Genomic DNA, 17,896 nt, shown 5'->3' with positions numbered 1-17,896 from the left:
ATGCAACTCACAGAGATACACGTTTCCCTTACGAAGTCAGTTTGCTAACATAGTTGTCTGGAAATCTGCAATTAGATACTTCTTAGCGCAATGAAGCTCCCGGTGACAAAGGAAATGTCCTCAGATGAAATCTAGAAAGAAGCTTTCCTAGGAATTTCTTGGTGATGTGTGAATTCATCTCACAGAGTCACATTATTGTTTCATGGAGAAGTCCATTAGCACTGTCTTTGAGGAACCTGAGAAGGGCTTCTTTGGATCGTATTGAGGCCTACGCTGATAAAGGAAATATCATCAGTTCTAAACTTGGAAAAAGGTGTCTGAGATTCTTCTTTCTAATCTGTGAATTCATCCCACAGAGTTACAAATTAGACCCCAAGAAGCAGTTTGCTAACACCTTTTTCGTGTAATATGCAAAGTGATATTTGGGAGCCCATAGGGGCCCATGGTGAAAAAGGAAATATCCTCAGATAATAACTAGAGGGAAGCTTTCTGGGAGATTGCTTTCTGATGTGTGACTTCATCACAAAGAGTTCCACCCTTCCCTTCCTGGAACATTTTGCTACCACTGTTGTCGTTCATTCTGCAAAGTGATATTTGGGAGCCCATAGGGGAACATGGTGAGAAAGGAAATATCCTCATATAATAACTAGAGAGAAGGTTTCTGAGAGATTGCTTTCTGATGTGTGACATCATCACACAGAGTTCCAACCTTCAATACTTGGAACAGTTTGCTAACACTGTTGTCGTGCTTTCTGCAAAATGATATTTGGGAGCTCATTGAGGGCTATTGTGAAAAAGGAAATATCCTCAGATCAAAAGTGGAAAGAAGCCTTCTGAGAAACTGCATTGCCATGTGTGAATGCAACTCACAGATTGACACTTTTCTCTTCAGGGATCAGTTTGCTAACAAAGTTTTCTGGAAATCGGCAATGGGATACTTCTAAGCACAATGAAGCCTACGATGACTAAGGGAGTATCCTCAGAAGAAAACTACAAAGAAGCTTTCTAAGAAACTTCTTGGTGATGTGTGAATTCATCCCACAGATTTACACTTATATTTCGTGGAGCAGTCCCTTAACACTGTCTTTGAGGAAGCTGAGAAAGGCTTCTTTGGATCGCATTGAGGCCTACGCTGATAAAGGAATTATCATCAGTTCAAAACGTGAAAGAAGCTTTCTGAGGAACTTCGTTCTGATCTGTGAATTCATCTCACAGAGTTACACTTATGTTTCGTGGAGCAGTCCATTAACACTGTCTTAGAGGAATCTGAGAAGGTTCTTTGCATCGTAGTGAGGCCTACGCTGATAAAGGAAATACCATCAGTTCAAAACGTGAAAGAAGCTTTCTGAGAAATTTCTTTCTGATCTGTGAAATCATCTCACAGAGTTACAACTTAAAACTCAGGAAGCAGTCCACTATCACTCTTTTCGTGGAATGTGCAAAGTGATATTTGGGAGCGCATAGGGACCCATGGTGAAAAAGGAAATATCCTTAGATAATAACTAGAGGGAAGCTTTCCCTGATATTGCTTTCTGATTTGTGACTTCATCACACCGAGTTCCACCCTTCCCTTCTTGGAACAGTTTGCTAACACTGTTGTCGTGGATTTTTGCAAAGTGATATTTGGGAACCCATAGGGTCCCATTGTGAAAAAGGAATTATCCTCACATAATAACTAGTGAGAAGCTTTCCTTGAGATTGCTTTCTGATGTGTTACTTCCTCTCAAAGAGTTCCACCCTTCTTTTCTTGGAACAGTTTGCTATCACTCTTATCGTGGATTCTGCAAAGTGATAACTGCGAGCTCATCGAGGGCTATGGTCAAAATGGAAATATCCTCAGATCCAAACTGGAAAGAAGCCTTTCGAGAAACTGCTTTGCCATGTGTGAATGCAACTCACAGAGTTACACTTTTCTCTTCAATGATCAGTTTGCTAACAACGTTTTCTGGAAATCTGCAATGGGATACTTCTCAGTGCAATGAAGCTTACGATGAGAAAGGTAATATCCTCAGATGGAAACTAGAAATTAGCTTTCTTAGAAACTTCTCGGTGATGTGTGAATTCATCTCACAGAGTTACCATTATGTTGCTTGGAACAGTCCATTAACACTGTCTTTGAGGAACCTGAGAAGGGCTACTTTGGATCACATTGAGACCTACGCCAGTAAATGAAATATCATCAGTTCACAAGGTGAAAGAACTATTCTGAGAAACTTCTTTCTGATCTGTGAATTTATCTGACAGAGTTACACCTTAGAACTCAGGAAGCAGTTTGCAAACATCTTTTCATGGAATCTGCAAAGTGATATTTGGGAGCCCATAGGGGCCCATTGTGAAAAAGGACATACCCTCAGATAATAACTACAGAGAAGCTTTCTGAGAGATTGCTTTCTGATGTGTGACTTCATCACACAGAGTTCCACCATTCCCTTCATGGAACAGATTGCTAACCCTGTTCTCGTGGATTCTGCAAAGTGATATTTGGGAGCTCATTTAGGGCTACGGTTAAAAAGGAAATATCCTCAGATCAAAACTGGAAAGGAGCATTTTGAGAAACTGCTTTGCCATGTGTAAATGCAAGTCACACAGTTACAAGTTTCTATTCAATGATCAGTTTGCTAACACAGTTTTCTGAAAATCTGCAGTGGGACACTTCTTAGCGCAATGAAGCTTACGGAGGTAAAGGAAATATCCTCAGGTGAAAACTAAAAAGAAGCTTTCTTACAAACTTCTTGGTGATGTGTGAAGTCATCTCACAGAGTTACACTTATGTTTCGTGGAGCAGTCCATTAACACTGTCTTTGAGGAACGTGAGAAGGGCTTCCTAGGATCGCATTGAGGCCTACCCTGGTAAAGGAAAATTCATCACTTCCCAAAGTGAAAGAAGCATTCTGAGAAACTTCCTTCTGATCTGTGAATTCATCTCACAGAGTTACAACTTAGATTTCAGGAAGCAGCTTGCTAACACACTTTTCGTGGAATCTGCAAAGTGATATTTGGAAGCCCATAGGGGCCCATGGTGAAAAAGGAAATATCCTCACATAGTAACTAGAGAGAAGCTTTCTAAGACATTGCTTTCTGATGTGTGACTTCATCAGACAGAGTTCCACCCTTCCCTTCTGGAACAGTTTGCTAACACAGTTGTCGTCAATTACGCAAAGTGATACTTGGGAGCTCCTAGGGACCCATGGTGAAAAAGGAAATATCCTCACATAGTAAGTGGAGAAGAGCTTTCTGAGAGATTGCTTTCTGATATGTGTCTTCATCAAACAGAGTTCCATCCTTCCCTTCTTGGAACAGTTTGCTAACACTGTTGTCGCGGATTATGCAAAGTGATATTTGGTAGCCCATGGAGGGCTATGGTGAAAAAGGAAATATCCTCAGAACAAAACTGGAAAGAAGCCATCTGAGAAACTGCATTACCATGTGTGAATTCAACTAACAGAGTTACACATTTCCCTTCAGTCTTCAGTTTGCTAATACAGTTTTCTGGAAATCTGTAGTTGGATACTTCTTAGCGCAATGAATCTTACAGTGACAACGGAAATATCCTCAGATGAAAGCTTGAAAGTAGCATTCTTAGAAACTTCTTGGTGATGTATGAAATTCACTTACAGAGTTAGACTTATGTTTCGTGGAACGTCCATTAACACTGTCTTGAGGAAGCTGAGAAGGGATTCTTTGGATCGCATTGAGGCCTACGCTGATAAAGAAAATATCATCAGTTCAAAACGTGAAAGAAGGTTTCTGAGAAAGTTGTTCTGATTTTTGAATTCATCTCACAGAGTTCAAATTGGAACTCGGAAGCAGCTTGCTAACACGTCTTTCGTGGAATCTGAAAAGTGATATTTCGGAGCACATAGAGGCCCATGGTGAAAAGGAAATATCCTTTTTCCAATATCAGATTGCTTTCTGTGTGTGACTTCAACACACAGAGTTTCACCCTTCACTTCCTGGAACAGTTGGTAACACTGTTGTACTGGATTCTGCAAAGTGATATTGGGAGCTCATTGGGGCTATGGTGAAAAAGGAAATATCCTCAGATCAAAACTGGAAGAAGCTTTCTGAGAAAACTGCATTGCCATGTGTGAATGCAACTCACAGTGTTACACATTACTCTTTGGTAATCCAGTTTGCTAACACAGTTTTCTGGAAGTCTGCAATTAGATACTTCTTAGCGCAATGAGCTACGGTGACAAAGAAACACCCTCAGATGAAAACTAGAAAGAAAACTTCTTAGAACTTCTTGGTGATCTGTGAATTCATCTCACAGGGTACACTATTGTTTTGTGGAGCAGTCCATTAACACTGTTTGAGGAACCTGAGAGGGCATCTTTGGATTGTCTTGAGGCCTACGCTGATAATGGAAATATCATCAGTTCAAAACGTGAAGAAGCTTTCTGAGAAACTTCTTTCTGATCTCTGAATTCTTCTCACAGAGTTACAATTTGACCTCAGGAAGCAGTTTGCTAAAACTCTTTCCGTGGAATCTGCAAAGTGATATTTGGGAGCCCATAGGGGCCCATCGTGAAAAAGGAAATATCCTCAGATGATGAATAGAGAGAAGCTTTCTGAGGGATTGCTTTCTGATGTGTGACTTCATCACACAGAGTTCCACAATTCTTTTCTTGGAAAAGTTTGCTAAAACTGTTGTCGTGGATTCTGCAAAGTGATATTTGGGACCCCATATGGGCCCATGGTGAAAAAGGAAATATCCTCACATATAACTGGAGAGAAGCTTTCAGAGAGATTGCTTTCTGGTGTTGACTTCATCACACAGAGTTCCACCCTTCCCTTCTTGGAACAGTTTGCTTACGCTGTTGTCGTGGATTCTGCAAAGTGATATTTGGGAGCCCATGTGGCCCATGGTGGAAAAGCAAATATCTTCACATAAAACTAGAGAGAAGCTTTCTGAGAGATTTCTTTCTGATATGTGACTTCATCACATAGAGTTCTACCCTTCCCTTCTGGGGAGAGTTTGCTAACACTGTTGTGGATTCTGCCAAGTGATATTTAGGAGCACTTGAGGGCATGGTGAAAAAGGAAATATCCTCAGATCAAACTGGAAACATGCCTTCTGAGAAACTGCTTTGCGCAAGGAGAATGCAACTCACAGAGTTACACGTTTCTGTTCAGTGATCAGTTTGCTAACACAGCTTTTGGAAATCTGCAATGGTACTTCTTAGCGCAATGAATTACGGTGACGAAGGAAATATCCTCAGATGAAAACTAGAAAGAAGCTTTTTTTGAAATTCTTGGAGATGTGTGAATTCATCTCACGATTTATACTTATGTTTCGTGAAGCAGTCCACTAACACTGTCTTTGAGGACCTGAGAAGGGCTTCTTGGAACTTGTTGAATCCAACGCTGATAAAGGAATTATCATCAGTTCAAAACGTGAAGAAGCTTCCTCAGAAACTTCTTTCTGATCAGTGAATTCATCTACACAGAGTAGATTTGGAACTCAGGAAGCAGTTTGCTACACCTTTTCGTGGAAACTGCAAAGTGATTTGTGGGACCCCCATCGGGGCCCATGGTGAAAAGGAAATCCTCAGATAATAATTAAGAGAGAGTAGTTTCTAGACATTGCTTTCTAATGTCTGACTGCAGCACACAGAGTTCTACCCTTCCCTTCTGGGGAGAGTTTGCTAACACTGTTGTCGTGGATTCTGCCAAGTGATATTTAGGAGCACATTGAGGGCTATGGTGAAAAAGGAAATATCCTCAGATCAAACTGGAAGCATGCCTTCTGAGAAACTGCTTTGCCAAGTGAGAATGCAACTCACAGAGTTACACGTTTCTGTTCAGTGATCAGTTTGCTAACACAGCTTTTGGAAATCTGCAATGGGATACTTCTTAGCGCAATGAAGCTTACGGTGACGAAGGAAATATCCTCAGATGAAAACTAGAAAGAAGCTTTTTTTGAAACTTCTTGGAGATGTGTGAATTCATCTCACAGATTTATACTTATGTTTCGTGAAGCAGTCCACTAACACTGTCTTTGAGGAACCTGAGAAGGGCTTCTTTGGATCCCAGTGAGACCTACGCTGATAAAGGAAATTTCATCAGTTCAAAACGTGAAAGAAGCTTTCGGGGAAACTTCTTTCTGATCAGTGAGTCCACCTCACAGACGTACAACTTAGACCTCAGGCAGCAGTTTGCTAACACTCTTTTCGTGGAATCCGCAAATTGATATTTGGGGCCCCTTGGGGCCCATGGTGAAAAAGGAAATATCCTCAGGTAATCACTACAGAGAAGCTTTCTGAGAGATTGCTTTTTGATGTGTCTTCATGACACAGAGTTCCACCCTTCTCTTCCTGGAACAGTTTGCTAACAATGTTGCCGTGGATACTGCCAAGTGATATGTGGGAGCTCATTGAGGTCTATGGTCAAAAAGGAAATATCCTCAGATCAAAACTGGAAAGAAGCTTTCTGAGAGACTGCATTGCCATGTGTGAATGCAACTCACAGAGTTACACGTTCCTCTTCAGTGATCAGTTTGCTAACACAGTTTTCTGTAAATCTGCAATGGGATCCTTCTAAGCGCAATGAAGCTTACGGTGACAAAGGAAATATCCTCAGATGAAAACTTGAAAGAAACTTTCTTAGAAACTTCTTGGTGATGTGTGAATTCATCTCACAGAGTATCACTTATGTTTTGTGGAGCAGTCCATTAACACTGTCTTTGAGGAACATGAGAAGGGCTTCTTTGGATCGCATTGAGGCCTACGCTGATAAAGGAAAATCATCAGTTCAAAACGTGAAAGAGGCTTTCTGAGAAAATTCTTTCTGATCTGTGAATTCATTTCACAGAGTTACACTTTAGACCACAGAAGCAGTTTGCTAACACTCTTTTCGTTGAATCTACATATTGATATTTCGGAGCCCTTAGGGGCCCATGGTGAAAAGGAAATATCCTCAGATAATAACAAGAGAGAAAGTTTCTGAGAGACTGCTTTCTGACCTTTGAATTCATCTCATAGAAATACAACTTGGACCTCAGGAAGCAGTTTGCTGACACTGTTGTCGTGGATTCTGCAAAGAGATATTTGGGAGCCCATAGGGACCCATGGTGAAAAAGGAAATATCCTCAGATAATAACTAGAGAGAAGCTTTCTGAGAGATTGCTTTCTGATGGTTGACTTCATCACACAGAGTTCCACACTTCTCTTCTTGGAACAGTTTGCTAACACTGTTGTCGTGGATTCTGCAAAGTGATATGTTGGAGCTCTTTGAGGGCTATGGTGAAAAAGGAAATATCCTCAGATCAAAACTGGAAAGAAGCCTTCTGAGAATCTGCCTTGCCATTTGTGAATTCAACTCACAGTGTTACACTTATGTTTCCTGGAGCAGTCCATTAACACTGTCTTAGAGGAAGCTGAGAAGGGCTTCTTTGGATCGCATGGGGGCCTACGCTGATAAAGGAAATATCATCAGTTCAAAACGTGAAAGAAGCTTTCTGAGCAACTTCTTTCTGATCTGTGAATTCATCTCACAGAGTTACACTTTAGACCTGAGGAAGCAGTTTGCTAACACTCTTTTCTTGTAATCTGCAAAGTGATATATGGAGCCCATAGGGGGACATGGTGAAAAAGGTAATATCCTCACATAATGAATAGAGAGAAGCTTTCTGAGAGATTGCTTTCTGATGTGTGACTTCATCACACACAGTACCACCCTGCCCTTCTTGGAACAGTTTGCTAACAATGTTGTCTTGTATTTTGCAAAGTGATCTGTGGGAGCTCATTGAGGGCTATGGTAAAAAAATGAAATATCCTCAGATCAAAACTGGGAGGAAGCTTTCTGAGAAACTGCATTGCCATGTTTGAATGCAACTCACAGAGTTACATGGTTCTCTTCAGTGATCAGTTTGCTAACACTGTTTTCTGGAAATCTGCAATTGGATAATGCTTAGCACAGTGAAGCTTATGGTGACAAAGGAAATATCCTCAGATGAAAACTAGAAAGAATCATTCTTAGAAAATTCTTGGTGATGTGTGAATTCATCTCACAGAGTTACACTTATATTTCATGGAGCAGTCCATTAACACTGTCTTTGAGGAACCTGAGAAGGGCTTCTTTGGATTGCATTGAGTCCAACACTGATAAAGGAAATATCATCAGTTCAAAACGTGAAAGAAGCTTTTTGAGAAACTTCTTTCTGATCTGTGAGTTCATCTCACAGAGTTACACCTTAGACCTCAGGAAGCAGGTGGCTAACACTCTTTTCGTGGAATCTGGAATGTGATATTTGGGAGCCCATAGGGGCGCATGGTGAAAAAGGAAATATCCTCAGGTAATAACTAGAGAGAAGCTTTCTGAGGTATTGCTTTCTGATGTGTGACTTCATCACACAGAGTTTCTCACTTCCCTTCTTGGAACAGTTTGCTAACACTGTTGTCGTGGATTCTGGAAAGTGATATTTGGTAGCCCTTAGGGGCCCTTGGTGAAAAAGGAAATATCCTCACCTAATTACCAGAGATAAGCTTTCTGAGAGATTGCTTTCTGATGTGTGACTTCATCACACAGTGTTCCACACTTCCCTTCTTGCGACCGCTTGCTACCACTGTTGTCGTGGGTTCTGCAAAGTGATATTTGGGAGACCATAGGTCCCCATTGTGAAAAAGGAAATATTCTCACTTAATAATTAGAGAGAACCTTTCTGAGAGATTGCTTTCTGATGTGTGACTTCTTCACACAGAGTTCCAACCTTCCCTTCTTGGAACAATTTGCTAACACTGTTTTGGTGGATTCTGAAAAGTGATATTTGGGAGCCAATAGGGGCCCATTCTTAAAAAGGAAATATCCTCACATAATAACTAGAGAGACGCTTTCTGACAGGTGGCTTTCTGATGGGTAACTTCATCACACAGAGTTCCACCCTTCCCTTCTTGGAACAGTTTGCTAACAGTATTGTCGTGGATTCTGCAAAGTGATATTTAGTAGCTCATTGAGGGCTACCCTGAAAAAGGAAATATCCTCAGTTCAAAACTGGAAAGAAGCCTTCTGAGAAACTACATTGCCATGTGTGAATGCAACTCACAGAGTTTCACCTTTCTCTTCAGTGATCAGTTTGCTAACACAGTTTTCTGGAAATCTGCAATGGGATACTTCTTAGCACAATGAAGCTTATGGTGTCAAAGGAAATATCCTCAGATGAAAACTAGAAAGATTTCTTAGAAACCTCTTGGTGATGTATGAATTCATCTCACAGGGTTACACTTATGTTTCATGGAGCATTCCATTAACACTGTCTTTGAGGAACGTGAGAAGGGCTTCTTTGGATCGCATGGAGGCCTACGCTGATAAAGGAAATATCATCAGTTCAAAACGTGAAAGAAGCTTTCTGAGAAACTTCTTTCTGATCTGTGAATTCATCTCACAGTGTTACACCTTAGACCTCAGGAAGCATGTGCTAACCCTCTTTTCTTGGAATCTGCAAAGTGATATTTTGGAGCCTGTAGGGGCCCATGGTGAGAAAGGAAATATCCTCAGATAATAAAGAGAGACGGTTTCTGTGAGATTGCTTTCTGATGTGTGACTTCATCACACTGAGTTCCACCGTTCCCTTCTTGGAACTGTTTGCTAACACTGTTGTCCTGAATTCTGCAAAGTGATATTTGGGGGCTCTTGGAGGGCTATAGTGTAAATGGAAATATCCTCAGATCAAAACTGGAAAGAAGCCTTCTGAGAAACTGCATTGCCATTTGCGAATGCAACTCACAGAGTTACACGTTTCACTTCTGTGATCTGTTTGCTAACACAGTTTTCTGGAAATCTGCAATGGGATACTTCTTAGCACAATGAAGCTTATGGTGACAAAGGAAATATCTGCAGATGGAAACTAGAAAGAAGCTTTCTTAAAAACTTCTTGGTGATGTGTGAATTCATCTCACAGAGTTACACTTATGTTCTGAGGAGCTGTCCATTAACACTGTCTTTGAGGAACCTGAGAAGGACTTCTTTGGATCGCTTTGATGCCTACGATGATAAAGGAAATATCATTAGTTCAAAACGTGAAGGAAGCTTTCTGAGAAACTTCTTTCTGATCTGTCAATTCATCTCACATAGTTACTACTTAAACCTCAGGGAGCAGTTTGCTAACACTCCTTTCGTGGAATCTGCAAAGGGATATTTGGGAACCCATCGAGGCCCATGGTGAAAAAGGCAATGTCCTCAGAAAATAACTAGAGAGAAGCTCTCTGAGAGATTGCTTTCTGATATGTGACTTCATCACAGAGTTCCACCCTTCCATTCTTGAAAGAGTTTGCTAACACTGTTGTCGTGGATTCTGCAAAGTGCTATTTGGGAGCTCATTGAGGGCTATGGTGAAAAAGGAAATATCCTCAGATCAAAACTGGAAAGAAGCCTTCTGAGAAACTGCATTGCCATGTGTGAATGCAACTCACAGAGTTACACGTTTCTCTTCAGTGATCTGTTTGCTAACACAGTTTTCTGAAAATCTGCAATGGGATACTTCTTAGTGCAATGAAGCTTACGGTGACAAAGGAAATATCCTCAGAGAGAGCAGGATAAGGAACAACCTGTACCAGCCATTGCAAAAACATGCCACAGTGTAACGACCGTCGAGGCTAGGAAGAAACTGCATCAACTAACGAGCAAAATAACCAGTTAATATCATAATGGCACGATCAAGTTCATACATAACTATATTAACCTTAAATGTAAATGGACTAAATGTTCCAATTAAAAGACACAGACTGGCAACCTGGATCAAGTGTCAAGACCCATCAGTCTGCTATATTCAGGAGACCCATCTCACATGCAGAGACATACATAGGCTCAAAATAAAGGGATGGAGGAAGATCTACCAAGCAAATGGAGAACAAAAAAAAGCAGGGGTTGCAATCCTAGTCTCTGGTAAAACAGACTTTATACCATCAAAGATCAAAAGAGACAAAGAAGGCCATTACATAATGGTAAAGGGATCAATTCAACAGGAAGAGCTAACTCTCCTAAATATATATGCACCCAATACAGGAGCACCCAGATTCATAAAGCAAGTCCTTAGAGACTTACAAAGAGACTTAGACTCCCATACAATAATAATGGGAGACTTCAACACTCCACTGTCAACATTAGACAGATCAACGAGACAGAAAGTTAACAAGGATATCCAGGAATTGAACTCATCTCTGCACCAAGCGGACCTAATAGACATCTATAGAACTCTCCACCCCAAATCAACAGAATATACATTCTTCTCAACACCACTTCGCACTTATTCCATAATTAACCACATAATTGGAAGGAAAGCACTCCTCAGCAAATGTACATGAACAGAAATTATAACAAACTGTCTCTCAGAAAACAGTGCAATCAAACTAGAACTCAGGACTAAGAAACACAATCAAAACCGCTGAAGTACATGGAAACTGAACAACCTGCTCCTGAATGACTACTGGGTACAGAACGAAATGAAGGCAGAAATAAAGATGTTCTTTGAAACCAGTGAGAACAAAGATACAACATGCCAGTATCTCTGGGACACATTGAAAGCAGTGTGTAGAGTGTGTAGAGGGAAATTTATAGCACTAAATGCCCACAAGAGAAAGCAGAAAAGATCTAAAATTGACACTCTAACATCACAATTAAAAGGACTAGAGAGGCAAGAGCAAACACATTCAAAAGCTAGCAGAAGGCAAGAAATAACTAAGATCAGAGCAGAACTGAAGGAGATAGAGACACAAAAAACCCTCCAAAAAATCAATGAATCCAGGACTTGGTGTTTTGAAAAGATCAACAAAATTGACAGACCCCTAGCAAGACTAATAAAGAAGAAAAGAGAGAAGAATCTAATAGATAAAATAAAAAATGATAAAGGGGATATCACCACCCACCCCACAGAAATACAAACTACTATCAGAGAATACTATAAACACCTCTACACAAATCAACTAGAAAATCTAGAAGAAATGGATAATTTCCTGGACACTTACACTCTCCCAAGACTAAACCAGGAAGAAGTTGAATCCCTGAATAGACCAATAGCAGGCTCTGAAATTGAGGCAATAATTAATAGCCTACCCACCAAAAAAAGTCCAGGACCAGATGGATTCACAGCTGATTCATGGAGGAGCTGGTACCATTCCTTCTGAAACTATTCCAATCAATAGAAAAAGAGGGAATCCTCCCTAACTCATTTTATGAGGCCAACATCATCTGGATAACAAAGCCTGGCAGAGACACAACAAAAAAAGAGAATTTTAGACCAATATCCCTGATGAACATCGATGGAAAAATCCTCAATAAAATACTGGCAAACCGGATTCAGCAGCACATCCTAAAGCTTATCCACTATGATCAATAGGGCTTCATCCGTGGGATGCAAGGCTGGTTCAACATTCGCAAATCAATAAACATAATCCAGCATATAAACAGAACCATAGTCAAGAACCTCATGATTATCTCAATAGATGCAGAAAAGGCTTTTGACAAAATTCAACAGCTCTTCATGCTAAGAACGCTCAATAAATTCGGTGTTGATGGAACGTACCTCAAAATAATAAGAGCTATTTATGTCAAGCCCACAGCTAATATCATACTGAATGGGCAAAAACTGGAAAAATTCCCTTTGAAAACTGGTACAAGACAGGGATGCCCTCTCTCACCAATCCTATTCAACATAGTGTTAGTAGTTCTGGCTAGGGCAATCAGGCAAGAGAAAGAAATCAAGGGTATTCAGTTAGGAAAAGAAGAAGTCAAATTGTCCCTGTGTGTAGATGACATGATGGTATATTTAGAAAACCCCATCGTCTCAGCCCAAAATCTCCTTAAGCTGATAAGCAACTTCAGCAAAGTCTCAGGATACAAAATTAATGTGCAAAAATCACAAGCATTCTTATACACCAGTAACAGAGAAGCAGAGAGCCAAGTCAGGAATGAACTTCCATTCACAATTGCTTCAAAGAGAATCAAATACCTAGGAATCCAACTTACAAAGGATGTAAAGGACCTCTTCAAGGAGAACTACAAACCACTGCTCAGTGAAATCAAAGAGGACACAAACAAATGGAAGAACATACCATGCTCATGGATAGGAAGAATCAATATCGTGAAAATGGCCAGACTGCCCAAAGTTATATATAGATTCAATGCCATCCCCATCAAGCTACCAATGAGTTTCTTCACAGAATTGGAAAAAACTGCTTTAAAGTTCATATGGAACCAAAAAAGAGGCCGCATTGCCAAGATAATCCTAAGGCAAAAGGACAAAGCTGGAGGCGTCACGCTACCTGACTTCAAACTATACTACAAGGCTACAGTAACCAAAACAGCATGGTACTGGTACCAAAACAGAGCTGTAGACCAATGGAACCGAACAGAGTCCTCAGAAATAATACCACACATCTACAGCCATCTGATCTTTGACAAACCTGAGAGAAACAAGAAATGGGGAAAGGATTCCCTATTTAATAAATGGTGCTGGGAAAATTGGCTAGCCATAAGTAGAAAGCTGAAACTGGATCCTTTCCTTACTCCCTATACGAAGATTAATTCAAGGTGGATTAGAGACTTACATGTTAGACCTAATACCATAAAAACCCTAGAAGAAAATCTAGGCAGTACCATTCAGGACATAGGCATGGGCAGGGACTTCATGTCTAAAACACCAAAAGCAATGGCAGCAAAAGCCAAAATTGACAAATGGGATCTAATTAAACTAAAGAGTTTCTGCACAGCAAAAGAAACTACCATCAGAGTGAACAGGCCACCTACAGAATGGGAGACATTGTTTGCAATCTATTCATCTGACAAAGGGCTAATATCCAGAATCTACAAAGAACTCAAACAAATATACACGAAAGAAACAAACAACCCCATCAAAAAGTGGGCAAAGTATATGAACAGACATTTCTCAAAAGAAGACATTCATACAGCAAACAGACACAAGAGAAAATGCTCATCATCACTCGCCATCAGGGAAATGCAAATCAAAACCACAATGAGATACCATCTCACACCAGTTAGAATGGCAATCATTAAAAAATCAGGAAACAACAGTTGTTGGAGAGGATGTGGAGAAATAGGAACACTTTTACACTGTTGGTGGGATTGTAAACTAGTTCAACCATTATGGAAAACAGTATGGCAATTCCTCAAGGATCTAGAACTAGATGTACCATATGACCCAGCCATCCCACTACTGGGTATATATCCAAAGGATGATAAATTATTTTACTACAAAGACACATGCAGACGTATGTTTATTGCGGCACTATTCACAAGAGCAAAGACTTGGCATCAACCCAAATGTCCACTGTGACAGACTGGATTAAGAAAATGTGGCACAAAAAAACCATGGAATACTATGCAGCCATAAAAAAGGATGAGTTTGCGTCCTTTGTAGGGACATGGATGCAGCTGGAAACCATCATTCTTAGCAAACTGTCACAAGAAGAGAAAACAAAACACCGCATGTTCTCCCTCATATGTGGGAAATGAACAATGAGATCACTTGGACTCGGGAAGTGGAATATCACACACTGGGGCCTATGATGGGGAGGGGGGAAGGGGGAGGGATTGCATTGGGGAGATATACTTGATATAAATGATGAATTGATGGGTGCTGACGAGTTGATGGGGCAGCACACCAACATGGCACAAATATATATATGTAACAAACCTGCACGTTATTCACATGTATCCTAGAACTTAAAGTATAATAAAAAAAAAAGAAAGAAAAGAAAACTAGAAAGAAGCTTTCTTATTAACATCTTGGTGATGTGTGAATTCATCTCACAGAGTTACACTTATGTTTCGTGGAGCAGTCCATTCACACTGTCTTTGAGGAATCTGAGAAGGGCTTTTTGGATCGCATTGAGGCCTACGCTGATAAAAGAAATATCATCAGTTCAAAATGTAAAAGAAGCTTTCTGAGAAACCTCTTTCTTATCTGTGAATTCTTCTCACAGAGTTACAACTTAGACCTGAGGATGCAGTTTGCAAAACTCTTTTTGTGGAATCTGCAAAGTGATATTTGGGAGCCCATAGGGGCCCATGGTGAAAAAGGAATTATCCACACATGATAAATACAGAGAACCTTTCTGAGAATTGCTTTCTGATGTGTGAGTTCATCACACAGAGATCCACCCTTCCCTTCTTGGAACAGTTTGCAGACACTGTTGTCGTGTATTCTGCAAAGTGCTATTTGGGAGCCCGTAGGGGCTCATGGTGAAAAAGGAAATATCCTCACTTAATAACCAGAGAGAAGTTTTCTGAGAGATTGCTTTCTGATGTGTGACTTCATCACACAGTTCCACCCTTCCGTCCTTGGGACAGTTTGCTAACACTGTTGTCGTGGATTCTGCAAAGTGATGTTTGGGAGCTCATTGAGGGCTACGGAGAAAAAGAAAATATCCTCAGATCAAAACTGGAAAGAAGCCTTCTGAGAAACTGCATTGCCATGTGTGAATGCAACTCACAGAGTTACACGTTTCTCTTCAGTGATCAGTTTGCTAACAAAATTTTCTGGAAATCTGCAATGAGATACTTCTTAGCACAATGAAGCTTTCGGTTACAAAGGAAATATCCTCAGATGAAAGCTAGAAAGAAGGCTTCTTAGAAACTTCTTGGTGATGTGTGAATTCATCTCACAGAGTTACACTTATGTTTCGTGGAGCAGTCCATTAACACTGTTTTTGAGGAACCTGAGAAGGGCTTCTTGGATCGTATTGAGGCCTACGCTGATAAAGGAAATATCATCAGTTCAAAACGTGAAAGAAGCTTTCTGAGAAACCTCTTTCTGATCTGTGAATTCTTCTCACAGAGTTACAGCTTAGACCACAGGTCGCAGTATGCTAACACTCTTTTCGTGGAATCTGCAAAGTGATATGTGGGAGCTCATAGGGGCCCATGGTGAAAAAGGGATTATCCTCACATAATAAATACAGAAAATCTTTCTGAGAGATTGCTTTCTGATGTGTGACTTCATCACACAGAGTTCCACCCTTCCCTTCTTAAAACAGTTTGCTAACACTGTTGTCGTGGATTCTGCAAAGTGATATTTGTAAGCTCATTGAGGGCTACGGTGAAAAAGGAAATATCCTCGGATGAAAACTGGAAAGAAGCCTTCTGAGAAACTGCATTGCCATGTGTGAATGCAACTCACAGAGTTACACGTTTCTCTTCAGTGATCAGTTTGCTAACACAGTTTTCTGGCAATCTGCAATGGGATACGTCTTAGCGCAAAGAAGCTTACGGTGACAAAGGAAATATCCTCAGATGAAAACGAGAAAGAAATTTTCATAGAAACTTCTTGGTGATGTGTGAGTTCATCTCAGAGAGTTACACTTATGTTTCTTGGAACAGTCCATTAACACTGTCTTTTATGAACCTGAGAAGGGATTCTTTGGATCTCATTGAGGCTTACGCTGATAAAGGAAATATCATCAGTTCAAAACCTGAAAGAAACTTTATGAGAAACTTCTTTCTGATCTGTGAATTCATCCCACAGTGTTACAACTTAGACCTCAGGAAGCAGTTTGCTAACACTCTTTTCGTGGAATTTGCAAAGTGATATTTGGGAACCAATAGGGGCACATGGTGAAAAAGGAAATATCCTCACATAATAACTAGAGAGAAGCTTTCTGAGAGTTTGATTTCTGATGTATGACTTCATTACAGAGAGTTCCACCCTTCCCTTCTTGGAAGAGTTTGCTAACCCTGTTGTCATGGATTTTGCAAAGTGTTATTTGGGAGCCCACATTGTCCATGGCGAAAAATGAAATATCCTCACATAATACCTAGAGAGAAGCTTTTTGAGAGATTGCTTTCTGATGTGTGACTTCATCTCAAAGAGTTCCACCCATCCATTCTTGGAACAGTTTGCTAACACTCTTGTCGTGGATTCTGCAAAGGGCTATTTGGGAGCCGTTTGAGGGCTATGGCAAAAAGGAAATATCCTCGGATCAAAACTGGAGAGAAGCCTTCTGAGACACTGCATTGCCATGTGTGAATGCAACTCACCAAGTTACACGTTTCTCTACAGTGATCAGTTTGCTAACAAACTTCTCTGGAAATCTGCAATGGGATACTTCTAAGTGCAATGATGCTTATGGTGACAAAGGAAATATCCTCAGATGAAAACTAGAAAGAAGCTTTCTTAGAAACTTATTGTTGATGTGTGAATTCATCTCACAGTGTTTCACTTCTGTTTCGTGGAGTAGTCCACTAACACTGTCTTTGAGGAACCTGAGAAGGGCTTCTTTGGATCGCATTGAGGCCTACGCTGATAAAGGAAAATCATCAGTTCAAAACGTGAAGGAAGCTTTCTGAGAAACTTCTTTCAGATCTGTGAATTCATCTCACAGAGTTACACCTTAGACCTCAGAAGCAGTTTGCTAACACTCTTTTCGTGGAATCTACAAACTGATATTACGGAGCCTATATGGGCCAATGGTGAAAAAGAAAATATCCTCAGATAATACCCAGAGAGAAGCTTTCTGAGAGATTGCATTCTGATGTGTGACTTCATCACACAGAGTTCCACCCTTGCCTTCTTGGAACAGTTTGCTAACACTGTTGTCGTGGATTCTGCAAAGTGATGTTTGGGAGCTCTTTGAGGGCTATGTTGAAAAAGGAAATATCCTCAGATCCAAACTGGAAAGAAGCCTTCTGAGAAACTGCATTGCCATGTGTGAATGCAACTCACCAAGTTACACGTTTCTCTACATTGATCACTTTGCTAACAAACTTCTCTGGAAATCTGCAATGGGATCCTTCTAAGTGCAATGATGCTTATGGTGACAAAGGAAATATCCTCAGTTTAAAACTAGAAAGAAGCTTTCTTAGAAACTTCTTGGTGATGTGTGAATTCATCTCACAGAGTTACACTTATGTTTCGTGGAGCAGTCCATTAACACTGCCTTTGAGG

Source organism: Rhinopithecus roxellana, chromosome 21 (assembly GCF_007565055.1).
Source record: "Rhinopithecus roxellana isolate Shanxi Qingling chromosome 21, ASM756505v1, whole genome shotgun sequence".
Classification (NCBI taxonomy): Eukaryota; Metazoa; Chordata; class Mammalia; order Primates; family Cercopithecidae; genus Rhinopithecus; species Rhinopithecus roxellana.
Note: the sequence above shows the minus strand (reverse complement) of the source record.